Here is a 15,965-nt window from a genome sequence, read left to right as displayed (position 1 = left end):
AAATCTTTTAAAGTACGTTTGAATCACGTATTGAAGCTTTAAGATTGCTGTTAGTTGAGTATAAATTTATTTTATATTTTTGCATGAGATTTTGGAAGTTTGCATTATAGAATTCTTTGCCGCGATCAGTTTGCATGTTTACTGGTACCCGTCCATTTTTTAATATCGAATGCATTGCTGCAGTTACTTCTTCACCATTTTTTTCTTGATGGGTACAGCCCATGCGTACTTGGAGAAAATATCTATTACAGTGAGCATATACCGATATCCCTTGTTTTCAGAAGCGTAAGGCTGCATCTCTACAAGGTCTGCTTTCCAAGTCTCATCTAAACCACGTATGTTAAATTTTCGGCGAGGATAATTACGCCTTGCTGCCTTATGTAGTTCCTCAACGGTTTGCTCCATGTATTAATTGTCTAGGTTTAAGTTTTCTGAATCAGCTTGAATAAATGGGAATTTTTTTTGTAAGTTGATTATAAAAATTCGAAAGCTATCTATTTCTTTTTCAAGCTTTTTAATTACTTCAATCAAGTAAGCATAATTTACTGCATCTTGAGGTTGTTTCGGTGTTCCAACATTGCACAGTCTTTTGTTATTTAAGTCATACTGCCCATCTGTTGTAAGTTTATATACAATACCAGGAGGAAGTCGGCTATCGCCTTCGGTTTTACCTAGTTTTCGACCGAATACGTCGACACTCATTTTGATACTAAAGCAAAAATTGTGCACATCAATATATATATATATATATATATATATATATATATCCTCCCTCACAAAGCTCTTCGATGACAGATAAAATTTCATTGTCAAGACTTGTATTTCCTGCTGACTTTTCAGCTGTTAATAAGCGTAAACGATCTACTAACTCATTAGGATCATCCTAATGTATATAATCTACTTGTTGCGTTATTTGAGCAGTTTTATAATAAGGTAGCAACGAGCCGCTTTTTTTGCCGGTCATGATATCGAACATTGGAGCGATAATTTTATTGAACTTATTACTATCATGGGTTCGTATAGCTCCGGTTTTTTTAAACCCTTTCCTATGAACATTTGAAGTTTGTAATATTATGTAGTATTTTTCAAAGTCCTCCCGTGTCAACAGAGACTCATTAAGATGCTTTTTGATAAGTAGCTCCATTATTCCAGGAGTTGTTGGAAAATTTGAATCATTCGTTTTGATACAATTGTTTTCAAAGTCTATTCGCGAATCACCAAGCTTGTACATCGCAATTTCTTTTCGTACTCCATACTTCAAATCTAATAAATCTATCTGATTTTCATCAAGTATTTGTAAATAAAAATTATTTAATGAATTCTTACTAATTTGCACTGAATCAACTGACTGATTCTGAATAGTATTATTTAAATTAGTATCATCACTTTCACTAATGGCAGACTCGAATGCTATATCACTTTCACTAAACTTTTCTCTGTCTTTTGGATGCTTTTCTTTATCAACTTTATTATTTTCTTCATCGCTTTTATTATAAAAATAATTATGAGTAACAGAATTATTACTATTATTTTTAGGTTTTTTTATTTCGGCAACAATTTCCATTAGAGGGTCTAATTGGTTTAAAAGTTTCACTAAGCACTTTTTCAGCCACATTTTTCCCACACTTCAATAGTCTATACTTTTTTCTAACAGCCTCACGTGCCTTTACTAACTGATGTAGAACGTCTTTCTCTTGTTCATCCATAACGATAATGATGCTGACGATGATGATGATGATGCTTCAATGTCTTGCGACTGACTGTAATGATTGCAGTAGGTATGTCCTAAATGTACAGCAAAATTATTAAAACCTTTTCTGTAGCGACCATTATTCATTTGTTTATCTTTATTCATAACAACAAATCCATGTTTATCATCATTTCAGCAATTAGAACATAAATTTTTTAATTTAATGTATGGCATGTCGGAGTTTACATGATCATTATACACATGCTTCAAATTAACTTCATCTTGACGGAATAAAACTAAAAAATTAACGAAATCCCTTACAAGATGCTTTGGGACTTGAGCATATGACTGACAAAGATAGAAGCAGTCAACATTTTTGTGTCTACCCATACAGAAAAAGGCCTTTACATTGTCTTGTTTTTCACAAGCTATATCATCAAAAATCATTATAGAATTTGGTAAAGCATCATCGGGCGAAACTACAGTCTCATGTTCGCTGAAAGGTAAGTATTTTACACCTTCTATAGGCTCCAATAAATCTTTTAAAAACTTTGTATTTTGGCTGATGCAGCGATTTAGAATATACATACACATTTTCAAACTTAACACCATTGGGATGCACGATTAAAGCCAATAAGCTATTAGTATTACCACAATTAAATGGACCGCAAAATACTGCGCGAATACTATTGGGGAGTAGTTCACCATGTCGATTTGAACACTTTTCTTATTTTACAATAGCGTCAAATTCGAAACTTGTAATTTTTTGGATTATTCTTTGAATTCCATGTCTACTCGGTATGAAGGATGAGTGACAACTAATCTTTTAATGAATTGAATAGTATAACGCTTTTATATTTTGAGCTCTTTAATGTAACGAATTCGTCTACTTTAAATACATTATTTGTTTTCTCGAATGCTTAGTCATAATTCAACCTATGAAGACTAATCATCATCATGTATCATCATGATCATGCATCGTAAGAGAGGACGAGATCTCGTAAATAAAATTATAAATTCTTTACCAGTAGAGCTTCATTTGCCTGGATACTAGTATTGTGGGCCTGGTACTAAGCTTGCTAAGCGTCTTGCTAGAGGAGATCTAGGAGTTAATCCGCTGGACGTCGCGTGTAAAGAGCACGATATAGCATACTCAAAAAATCGACAAAATTTAAAATCCAGACGCGAAGCAGATAAAATTTTAGCTGATAAGGCTTGGCTAAGAGTTAAAGCTTCAGATTCTGCTGATCCCGCGGCCGGAGAAACTTGGGAAGACTTTAAAATAGAAATATTGAAGCTCAAGTGGCTTATGCCATATGTCGTAATGTCAGATTCTCATAAAATTCGTTTATTAAATTATCTGCAAAAAGACAAGCTTATACCTATGAGTTTTAACTTGGGAATTATATAAGTATCCCCTCTTACCTAGCACATCCAAACATATGTAGACAGTTAAAACATCAAATCAGTTGGAAAAGCCACGTTACGTGATTTTAGCATTTCAAACTAACTATAAAAATCAGAAAAATGTAAGCGCCAGTATGTTTGATCACTGCAACATAAGAAATGTGAGTCTCTATTTAAATTCATAATATTATCCTTATGGTGATCTAAATCTTGATATAACGCGTAATCAGTATGCATTGCTATATCATATGTATGCTAATTTTCAAAATTCATACTATGGCAAAGATTGTACACCTTGACTGGGCAAACAGCACTTTCTCAATCGAATACCTTTAATCATTCTCGATTGTTTGAAACAAAACGAGTCATTGTAAAATGCTCCAGTAGATGTGAAGCTAGAATTTGAGTCGCATACAAATTTTCCTGCTAATACGTCAGTCAGCTTATTGCTTAATTATGCACGACCGTATAGTTCAATACAGTCCAATGAGTGGGGATGTCAAAAAACTTGTGTAGATATAAAGTTGATTCAGGGCTTTGCTAGCATCAGTTTATTTTTAACTACAATGGATAAAGGTTGGAGCAACAGCTGGAGTAAAGAAGAAGCAGAAAACAAACGACGACAAGAAGAATGGGAAAAATTTATGAGAAGAAACGAGAAGAACGACATGAAAGTTGATGAAACAAAATCTTTGGAAAAATCGAAAGATAAAGACTGTAAAATTGTTTGAAAATTAATATGTTTAATAAGCTTTACTTTAATAAATATGTCACATAAACCGTGTACGAGTAATTTTACAACTAATGTTAAGTATCAAAAAATCTCAACTAAGGATGATGATGATAGAAATAAGAAATCTGGGCTGAAAAACTTCGTCGATAAATATTCAACCAACAAAGGATCTTGTCCTAAAAATCAAGATTACGAAAAAATAAAAAAGCAATAAAATTAAATACTATAATTGCGAAAGATGGAGTATTTTGTGGACATGCAAGGTTTCAAGAAACCGGGTAATGATTATGTGCTGAAAGAATTGTCTATTCTCCCACTTAATACTAACGATGCAGAAGCCCAAGTATTTCTTTTTAAAGCACCCTTTAGCTGGCGAAAATTACCTCAAAAGTATAAACATGAAAATTTATACCTTGAACTTTGCTATCATGGAGTAACCTGGAACTCGGGAAAAATTGAGTATACAGAGATAGGAAATATTTTACGGGAGAATCTTGAAAAAGCTACAAAGATACATGTCATTGGAGATTTAAAAAAAAAGTGGCTTGAAAGATTTGGCTTTAAGGTCATTGATATGACAGACTATCCACCGTTCGAACTCCCAAGATTGGTTACTACTTGCACACATCACAACGGAGCCTACAAATCCATGTGTGCTCTTCATAATGTGAAGCGAATGAAAAAATTTTACTTTAATATGGAATGGGTTGATGTTGATGATGATGATGATAATAATAATATAGAGCTGTAAGAATGCATTGTATTGTATTTTAAGAACAACATGTTTAACAAAATCGTTTTGTAAATCATGTACATTTTTCATTTAATATAAACTGATTTTAAAAATGAAACAAAAAATGTTTAACAATTATTTTCCTACCACTCCACATCCTACATTATCATGCAACGCGCTCGCTAACACAAAAAAAGTTTTGTATGCATTTAACTACCACGTGCACAAGCTGCACACGGTTTCGCACATTAAAACAGCGCGCGCAAATCAGCGCTGCAGACAACTTACGCACATTGCATCGTGCGCAAACTTAAACTGCGTTGCACGTCACCAGCTGGCGCACGCGGCGCCACAGGTGCTAATGCACATTGCGCATAAACTTAAACAGCGCGCGCAAACTCAAGCAGCACTGCAGCTGGCGCACGCAACCTCAAGCAGCGCACGCACAAGGAATGCGAGGAAGCCACAGCTCCTGCTCGCCCATTGGCTGCAGCAGGGACCACTCCACCCGAAAAGAGGGGCCGCTCGCCGCGGAGAAGGAGTGGGCCGAAATCACCTGGCGACTCGAGCCCACCTGGGCCGGAATCGCCATAGCTTATCTACTATCAATCATAGCTATAAAATCTGCGTTGTCTTGGAATTGTAAACCTTGGTATTGAGAGTATAAAAAGTTTGCTGCCAGGCCGAAAATGTTAATAGCTTTGGTTTTTCTATCTCTAATAATGCGATCATAGTTAGGATTGTCAGTTGGGATTTCCAATTTCAGCCATAACTCAGTCGACTCAGCAATCGAACAATTAGCTTTTTGACTTTGATTTATCAGTTGACAAATTGGATCAAGAATTAATATATGATCTTGTAACTGTATTTCAAAATTAGGATCAAATAACAGATTAGTGCTTGAATCAGATAACATATGAATCTCCTGTTCTCGTGCTATTTCTCTCATCAAATGAATATTTCTCAAACACCGCCTGAAAGCATCACGATGAGAACACCAACGAGTATCTCCAATTAAAACCATCGATTACCACCTCTCTCTATAAGTTAAGCCTCTAATACTGGATTTTTATATTCTTTCAAAAGATTATTTACTGTGCTGGAAAATTCATGACTGACTAAAGACTTACAGAATAAATTTGCACTATGACTACTGCATGTGGTGTGCCAAACATTAACCAATTAACCCATTCTAATCATGTTGCTGGTATTGTCTGAAATTACAGCATAAATGTTGAATTCAAGTACATATATTTTTTGTTTTGTAAACCATCGAATTTTACCATGGCAACAACATTTTTTGGACTGGCTGCTTTATTTTTTCATCCATCAATCAGTAAAACAGCATCTTTTGTTTTTGTTTGAATCATTGATTCTTGCAATTCTTGGAAACAATTATTCAATATTTTATTTGCAACAGTTCTTCTTGTTGGAATAGCATAGTTAGGATTCAAAGCATGGACGAATCTCCTGAAATATTCGGGTTCTATGATGACGAAAGGTATATTACAACCAAAAAAGAAATATCCTAATAGTCGGTCAATCATCTCTGAATCCAATCTATTTAAAAAAATGCACTACAAAAAAATTCAATTCTTTGGACCAAATCGGTTGTAAGTATATACAGGTTAGATTTAAGTAACTTTTACCGTCCATATTAAATGAAGAAATATTCTATTAAAGTTAATTCAGTAAAATACTGTATGAATAATTAATTTCTTAAATTTTGACTACAGCTTTTAATTTCGAAGCATGTACGATATGGTAGGAGTGCGTTTTTTAGTCGATCGATCAGCCCATTTCTACATCACGTACATCTTATAGGCTCATAGATAGATATACTTAAAACAAGATGATATAGTTAAAAAATATAATATAAACTCATTTAATAGTTTATTTATTGAAAAAATTAATCAACTTCTATCTGTTTCGTATCAAGATTGAATTTACATACTTTTATTTTTGAATCGCTTTCAATTTTCGCGGGTAAAAGTAAGGCCTTATTTTATTACGACATTGACGATATTTACGACACATTCACGACATAGAATACCGACTGAAAACTAACCTCCCCGCATGGGACAGGTCCGTGAGGACCAGTCCCCTAGAAGACAAAAGGGCATAGGAGAAGAAAAAAGAAGGAAAATAACGGAGAATTTTGGAGGCCAACTCGCTCTCGAAGAGATGAGAGGGGGCACTTATGCATCTAGGCGAAGCTCGAATCTTGGCTTGCGGCGGAATAGAGTTAGAGAAGCTTAGATTTTGTGTTATTTTATGGGTGTGTGTAGATGTGTGAGTCCACTGAGTATTGTGTATTTGAAAGCATACTTGTGCTTAGAGTAAGTGTTGTATAGGGTTGAGGCCGTAGAGGATACGGCGGATAGAAGGGTGCTCCTGAAGGGAGCGTACAAATTAAAGTCGCGTTTGTTACGTCAAGATCATGAAGATGGAGATGATGCATTCAATGGAAGCAGGGGGGATTGAGGACCTAGAGTATATTGAGGGTCCTCGGGGTTCTGTGCTAGAGCGCAGGGACGTCTTATAAGGTCGAAGCGACCGGGTTGGAGGTTCGCGAGTGCGGCGATGGTGGGGTTTGGGTGGTCCGTAATGGAGGCACGGATTTTAGACGCAAGGACGGGGGCTGCTTGTATTGGAGGGACGATGTTAAACTCCTTGATAATCTGAGTATTCTTGATGTACCACGGAATACCCACGACTGACCTCAGTATCTTCATAAAAGGGCCCTGGAATCGGTTTACCTTTGCAGCGCCCCACGTTGGTATCGCGTAGGTGCTGATGCTCTTGATTATGGCGTTGAAAGTGCGCAGCTTGGTCTTCTGGGAGACTGCTTTGTTGTTAAAGACGGGCTTTAGCTGCACGAAGGCTCCATATGCCTTGCCACGGGACTTGTTGATGTGCCGAACGTACGTGAGTCGGCGGTCTAGCGTTACGCCAAGGTACTTGGCTGAGTAGCTCCAGTCAATTTCTACTCCGTTGACCTTTATCTTCTGCAGTTTCTTCCTTGGATTTTTCCAAGAGACGAGCATGGCTATAGTCTTGGCCTTGTTTACGACCAGTTTCCAAAGACTATACCAGTTATGGAGAGTGACGATGTGCTCGTTTAGAAAGGTGGTGCACCGAGAGTGTTGTTTTGACGTGCAGCTGACCGCGATGTCGTCTGATGGACGTACGTGTTGATGTTTTCGCGCTGGGGCAGGTCGTGGCAAAAAATGTTGAAAAGGGTGGGTGAAAGTTTGGAACCTTGCGAGACTCCGGAGGTTATTGGGCGGGGGTTGGAGAGGGAGTCGCCTACTTTAACGCGGATACATCTGTCCGAGAAGATTTGACGGTTCCGATGAGGTAGTGCGGAAAACCTAACTGAATAAGCTTATACAGGAGGCCTTCGTGCCAAACTCTGTCGAAGGCCTGCTGTACATCTAGGAAAGATATCGCGGTCAAGTTTTTGTGGATGAGGCTATCGGAGAGGTCTTCGGTGACTCTCAGAAGCTGGTGTACGGCCAAATGTCTGGCTCTAAAACCGTACTGCACGTCTGGAAGGATGTTATTTTCCGTGGTGTGCTTGTTTAGGCAGGTGAGAATGACGCTTTCAGTGATTTTACTGGGCGATGAGAGTAGGCTAATGGGTCTGTAGCTCGCGGGGTTGCTGAGGGGTTTTCCCGGCTTCGGGAGGCAGATGACTGTAGCCACCTTCCACGCAATTGGGAAATAACGAAGGCGCATCACGGCGTTGGTGATGTTGCAAATCGCCGTGATAAATTTTTGAGGGAGGATTTTCAGGACGCCATTGGAGATACTGTCACTGCTAGGGGCTTTTCGAGTTTTTAGGGATCGGATGATGCCTTTGATTTCGAAGGGTGTGCAGTGTTCAAAATCTGGATTGTCAAGGACCTGTTGCTGCACTGTGTGGATGATCCTCGCGTGTACCTGCCGTAGTTCTTCAGCACTAAGGTTGGGGGAGCATTAATTTTGCAACGAATCTGCAAAGCTCTCTGCTTTGTTCGAATCTAGCGAGTAGAGTTTGTTCTCTTGTTAAAGGGGGGAGGGAGGGAGGCTGTTTGTTACAAAGTTTTTTAACGACCTTCCAAGCATTTCTTGGGTGGGACTCTGCCTCGGCTATGAATTTGTTAAATTCCTTGTTTCGGAATTCGAAGACTTGGGATTTGACTTCCCTTTCAAGGGAGTTAAGATGAACTTTAAGTTCGGGGGTTCTCCTTTTTTGCCGTTTAAGTGTATGTTGGGGAGCTGTGGTTGTTGAGGTGGCTTCTTGTGTGCATCTGTTGAGTTTGTCAGTGAATTCGTCTATTGCTATGTCAAGTTCTGTTGGGGACCTAATGGGGCAACATTTAAATGGTGAGGATTCGAGGTTATACGCAAGGTGGACCCAGTCCATGCGGCTGGTGGTAACAGGTATGGTGAGAAGGGATCTAGGGATCTCTAGGTAGACTGGGTTATGGTTGCAAGGGAGGTCTGAGGATATTCGTGGTTCCGTAGGTATGGTCAAGTTTTTCGTCAGGAATATGTCTAAGATATCTGGGTCTTGGTTTGGTAAGCTGGGGTAGTGAGTCGGTTCAGTCGGAACCTCAATGTTGATGTTGAGGTTGCGCAAGTGTTTGAGGAGGGAACGACCCTCAGAATTTGCGTGTTTGCATCCCCACGATTTGTGCTTAGCATTTAAGTCACCAGCAAATATCGTAGGGATGTTGGAGTCAAACAGCGGGATTATGCATTGGAGTTTGGATCATCCGTTGGAGGAGAAGAGAGGGAGATGATTCTGATGGAGGCAGATGAGGTGGTGTGTACGTCAACGCCGACTGCTTCGCAGTTGGCAGCGTCCGTACTTATGACACGGTGGTGGATGCTTTTGGGTACAAGGATAGCTACTCTGCCATGGGATTTTTTGCGTCTGTCACGTCTATGTACCGTGTAATTTGGTATGTAGAGTGTTTTTGTGGTATCTAGGTGTGTTTCTGTGATGCATGCAATGTCGATGTCTTTTGTCTGGAGTAGGTGTGTGAGTTCAGTCGTTTTGTGTGTAATGCTGTTCGCGTTCCAATTGAGTAGCGTAAAGTCTCTGTCTAGAGCGCTGCTGTTCTGTTGCCCTCGAGACCGGACACTCTGTGGTTGAGGCGAGTCAGCAGGGTCATGATTGAATGGAGGATTGTCTCGGTGGTCAGGGGTGTGTTGAGCAGAGGAGTCGGGGGAGGGGCTCTTGTTCGGTGTTGTTGAGAGGATGCCACATTTGCGTATGACATCCCCGGGCGAACGATGTTCGAACCTTGGGCTGTTGTCCGAAGGGTGGCTCTACCAAAAGGGGGGGAGGAGGGGCAGTTTTTTTCTTGGGGGCATGAGCTCCTTTCTGGGGGATTTTTTGACAACCCCGGTAGAAGGCGTGGTACTCGCCATTGCAGTTTGCACAGCGAGGGGTGACTTGGTCCTTGTCCTTTTTTGGACAGGTTGCGGTGGCGTGATTTAAGCTGCAAAAACCACAAACAAAGGCCGCACAAAAGTAAGCCGCCGTGTGATTGAATTTTTTGCAGCGACGGCACTGGGAAATGTCGTTTGACTTGCGCTTGTGTTCTACTCTGACAGAAGTGCCCCTGAGAGACCTGATGTTGTAGATGTTGTGGGATCTGACATCTGACGCATCAAGGTACACAGTGACTAATGACCAGGTTCGATCACCTTTGGTCATGCGATAGACACGACGGGCGGATGGTACTTTTTCCTTGATCATCTCCAGGATTTCTGCATCAGTGTAGCCGATGTTGACTCTACGGATGATGACTATCATTTCACGGTCCTCGTGAAACTGATGGGTGGTGAATTTGACATTTTTCTCGTCAAGGTCGTGGACGATACGTCGAAAGCCGTCGACATTGTCGGGGTACATGCGTCGGAGGTCGTAATGACGCGGCGAACAGGGATATTCTCCGCGATGAGGGCTTTATTAATCTTGGGCCATAATTTTTGGTCCAAGATAGTGATCGGTGGGGGTGCCTTCTTTTTGGGCACGCTGCTGACTGCCTCCGCGTCATGTTGAGTTTGGTCAACGTCCTCAGTGGAAGAGTTTTTGAGATTCAGGGGGTCACTGTTTCCTGGAGACGGATTTATAAGGCTCGGGCCTTTTATGAGCGGGATTTTAGCTGTGTGAGGGGATTTCGCAAGAAGTGCTGCGATGGTCGAATCTTTCTCCTCGTTGGAGGCTTTTAAAGAATTTTTTAGTTGGATGGAATTTTCCAGCTGAACTGAGTACTCACTCTCTATTTTCTCCAAGCACTCGATCCTCTGTTTTTGTTTGTCGAGTTTATTGGCGATTGCAGGGGGCACAGCTGTGTCCCAGGAGAGCGGGCTGCGTTCCCGCTGAGAGTTGCGTCGGTTGACCCAGAGGTCTCGGCTCTTCAGTTCGAGGGATCGCTGGTCCAATGGCTGGCTGACTGTCATGTCAGACACTGCGGGGAACTGTGCACTATTGTCACTTGCACTAGCACTGTCACTTGCACCATTTAGCGCTGACATCTCGGAAGATGAGGAGTCTGTTTCTTCCAATAGCGCGTCAAAAGAGTTAGTCACACTGACATGAAATTGTGGATTATCCACAGTGCTCATTTTTTGGCTGTGCCCTAGTGAAGGGCTAGCCAATTGGGCAACTCCTGAAGGTGGTGTGTACGCGGGTGTAGAATTTAGCGGAAACACATTCGCGCGGCACGACTAAGTCACGTTTACGGAAAGAGAAAGAGGTAGCCCTGAAAAGGGCCGTTTAGAGAGAACTCAAGTCTGAGTAAGAGCGATACGTCACGGGTGTGCGCAGAAAGCGTGCGTTCGGTACGAGCGCTCGAGAAAGACTGTCATGTCGTGTATAAAATAGAATTTCGTGTCGTAAACCCACCTTTGGCCAAGCTGTCGCCAATTTCCAACTTCCAATCGGGCTAGCGTTAACTCGCTGAGCCGTTGACAATTTGTGTGAGATTAAATATTTCCAAAAATGCAATCTGTAACATTATCTTTCCTTCCATGCTCTAGATTATTGAAAGTCGTGCATTTATCTAGTACCTAGTCGGTAAATAGGTATTTGTATCCCCGGATGGTAAATGGGCATTGGGTTATTGGTTAAAATATAAGTTGTGGCTCAAGGATCGTCGAAAATCTAAACCAGCTGACATAATTGTCCAAAATTGAGAGACTTTCTGATTCGTAGAGATTTGAAATATTTTTGTTACATTATATTCTGGTGAAGAGTTATGTGGTAATTAAAGTAGAGCCATGTAGTCGATCACATAAACTAGCAATTTTGACGAGTGGATAGAAAATTAAAAGTTTTTCACTGGAGTGCGACATTCATTTTTATTTGTGGCAGTTTAGAATTTATTTTCTACTCGAAACTCGACCTGTAAGAAAATGGATCCATAGTCAATTTCCAAGTAGAAGATAGATTTTAATCTTACTATAAATGGCATTGACTCGTACAACTTTTTATATTATATTTGTTGGTAATTGATCAAATTGACCACATGGCACTATTTACGAATTCTGAGGTTTCTTAATTTTTGTGAGAGTGACGTCTGATTTAGACTTTCGAATATCCTCGAGCCTTAGTTCCTGGTCTATTATTGGGTATTCCGTATTCAGCACCCACACTGCTATCTGGAAGACTGGAAGTACGAGCTCCGTTAGATGGCACTGATTCTGATCTCAAAGTTATACTAAGATCACGTGATACAGAGCGACAAGTATAAACTGTCTTACAAAGTTAGTAGGTTAGTATTATACTATTGTAAATTTTTATCAAAACATCGTGTCCTATGATAAAAATACTCGAGTTAATTAAATATGTTGATGATAGAGTTAAACCTTTCAAAGAAGGAAGCATAATTTTACATTTGAATCATGTTTTACTATGCGGTAGTCATAAAAAATCTTAAACAGCATTAGATAGATACTCTGCTCTGTGTTTGCAATTGTTTTTTGAAATTGTACTTCTATAGGCGCGTTATTCGTAAGGGGAAATCAACGATTTCAGGTTTTGACCTTGAGAAAAAGTGTGACGGTAGTGGATTTTGCTTGATTCTCCTCCTCCCCACCTTTCTTGACGTACTTCCGATTTACTCTACAACACATAACGCTACATCATATCACGACACATTTTGAATTTCGTTTAATTTTATTTTGTTTCTTTTTCTTAAAAAAAAAAAAAAAAAAAAAAAAAAAAAAAAAAAAAAAAAAAAAACAGTTTCCAAAAAGCTATGCATCCCAGACCTTTCACATACTAGTCAAGGCCCTTACTTATTCTGCTACGAACTGTCCCAATTTAGAAAATTTGATTTCTGCATCTTGTGGTGTAGTTCGTAACTTATTTTTTATGTAAATTTCTCATTCAATATATAATAATTCATTTGTTTTAGTTGTAAATTACATTAATAAATACTTTACTTAATAAATAAATTTTTTTTTAAATGTTTTCTCATTACGTTTGCCTTAGTTTTATCAGCTATAGACAAGTATCTAACACCCTTCTATGGTTCTATTTCAAATTCTAGCCTTTGCTGTCTTGCATCTAATTGTTATCCTCTGTTAACAATATCGTGTGTCTTAGCCTTGCCATCATTTATTTCGTCCCTGTTATTCGCAACGTTATAGTTAGTACACCCGGAGAGAGGCATGTTTGCTGTGTCTATAGTTTGGGTTTTCTCTAATGTATCCGATTACTCACACAACACACTCGGGCCCTATTTGAAAAATTCAGCTCGCCCTAAGTCAGTGTAATAAAGCGTGAACACGTGGGTTTAATGTATCGGAAAAGATAACGCTTAGGGTCCCTCTGATTGGCGTTCGCTGCGCTATATGTTCTGTGCCCGGGTCCTGATAAGTATTTGGTGTCTTTCACTAGCTGTGGCAGCTAAGAGAGAACAGAGGGTAGAGAAAGTTTACCGGCTTTCGATGCTCGCTCCGATTTATGACACTTATCCTGTTTGCTAAAACGCAGTTCTCTTTTCCCTTAGGTTTTACTTGCTGTTTTCGACTGACTCATTAAATTCTTGCGTTACGACTCACTTATTTTTTTCCTGGCTCTAGAAATCTTTTATCACGTAAATTTTTTCTTCGGGCAATATGTATTTAAGTCTATCATCTCGCGTAATTGTTGTTTCGGGTTTTGAACAAAAAAAAAATTATAAATGGAGGAGCAGACGAAATAATTTATATACTCACATATATATTACATATATATATAACTCCCATAACCTTATATTCACCTACGAAGTGCCTCTCCTATCTTGCTTTGGGAGTAAGGGATAAAATTTATTGTATTACATAATTATGTACTCACGTGCGCGTCGATCTGCGCCACAGTAGGAATAAAATGTTATAGAGACATTTCTCTTCAGGGCTGCCGTTTGTCTGCTCGTTAATGTCATATTTGTAATCGATACCCTGGTACTAAAAGCTTCTGGACTGTTGTTACCCCTGCTTGTAGACTATGACCGATACTGTAGTCATTGATCGGATCTTCAGCCATTCTCGCAGCACTGCATCATGTGTGCTTCTTGGCGGAGTTTTATTTTCACGAAATAAGATTAACAAGCGAAATAAAAAATTTCGACTCTTATCGTACCACACACTTAGCACTATCTGTTACGTAGGAAAGAGATCGGTAAAAAGATGTGTCGTGAGAATGATCAACACTTAAGTATTGCGTTAAACACCTTTATCCAAGATATCGCATTCATAGGGAAAAGTCGCGCGTGTGTTCCCTTTCGAGGCTCGTCGTGTACTTCCCCAAAAGACTCTCTCCTTGTTCGTTCTTCTCTTCTTCTCTTGGCCCTAAGGCGGTAAGGCCCCTTGTTACAAGATGTAGGGAGAGGGAGCCTAGAGTATCACCTATACTTCCGTACATTACATTTATATCAATAAAATTAATGAATTTACAGTCATAACTAGTGAAATAATTTTCACTAAATTTTACTTAAATTAAAATTAAATATTAGCACCTAATTGTACCTCATAGTACACTTTTAATTATAAAATTCATTAAGAAGGCTACTAGCAAAAATCATCTTAAATTTTGTCGTAAACATTGTTTTTCTGTTCTAAAAAATTTGAAATTATAAATAATTTGAAGATTGTTAATAGTGTATACAATATCCATACCAATACTGCTGTTGTTCATATTAAACGCACAATGCGTCGAATATTTCTTTCGGCCCAGGCTTGCCACCTTGCTTAAGGATGCACGGTAATATCAAGGTAATATTAACGTTCAAAATAAAAAACCCCATTATTTGAGGCTTGTGCAATTATTAAATCTTTAAGCGTAATAGGGGGAAGATCAAGAAGCTGTTCGGCCTTAAGTAGGAATATTGATTGAAACTTTAACACTTAGTAATGCAGTCCATAGCAAATACACAATTTTTAATCGATAATATTAGCAAATTTTGCAATTAAGTTATCTACATTTTTGAATAGTTATAGTAAAAAAACAGTAAGGTATAAAGTCGTATAAATTGGTGTATAGGTCGTTTTCATTGACCTCTTAAAAATTCAGCCAAAATTTTAACCTTTTTTGAGTTGCAACGTTATTCGCTATGCGCCTATGTCAGGTGGCGCCGTCGAGTGAGAGAAATTGGCCCTCGCTAAGATCGCCAGAATCTATGTTTTTATTTTTTCCAATCTTGTAGTACACATAACAACACCAAAAAAATTTGTTACTGTACACTAACATTATACACGATCAAATCACGGATTCATTTGGTCAATCCACTCTTAGTAACCTTTTTTTTTAATTTATTAGAAAACTTTCCTATAAGGCTCCGTGTTTTCTGGCGATCTTAGCGAGGGCCAATTTCTCTCACTCGATAGCGCCACCTGACATAGGCGCATAGCGAATAAATCAGTCTAAGCGACATTTTCCATTCATAACAATTTTATTGTACGTTACTAATGATACAATTAATCGTTTTATCACAAACACAAAATGATGTTTTTTTGATTGTAGTAACAAATATGTAGATTATTCCTAAAGATTAAGTATAAGGTGCAAATACAGCAAATTTTCTTTTTATCAACACAAATTAAAAAATGCACATTTCAGAGAGCCAAATGAAGAAAAAATCGACTAAAAATGATGTTATACTTTTTTCCAAAATAACAATAAGTGACTTTTTCAGTTACATCCATACAAATATTAAGGAGATTTAAATCTGTATTGATGGAGGGTCTGACAAAGAGAGACTGACTTGATGGTCCAACAGAGCTTGATAAATTTCAATTCATTCTTTTTTACTGATATCAATCTTTTTTATTTGAAATAATATAACCATGGACTGGAAAAGTCACTAATTATTATTTTGGAAAAAATTTTTTTTTTGACGTTGATTTTTCTTCATTCG

This window comes from Copidosoma floridanum, unplaced genomic scaffold (genome assembly GCF_036245765.1).
Source record: "Copidosoma floridanum isolate Cflo_tuat_1 unplaced genomic scaffold, Cflo_Japanese_pri ptg000030l, whole genome shotgun sequence".
NCBI lineage: Eukaryota > Metazoa > Arthropoda > Insecta > Hymenoptera > Encyrtidae > Copidosoma > Copidosoma floridanum.
This window is presented reverse-complemented; position numbering follows the sequence as displayed.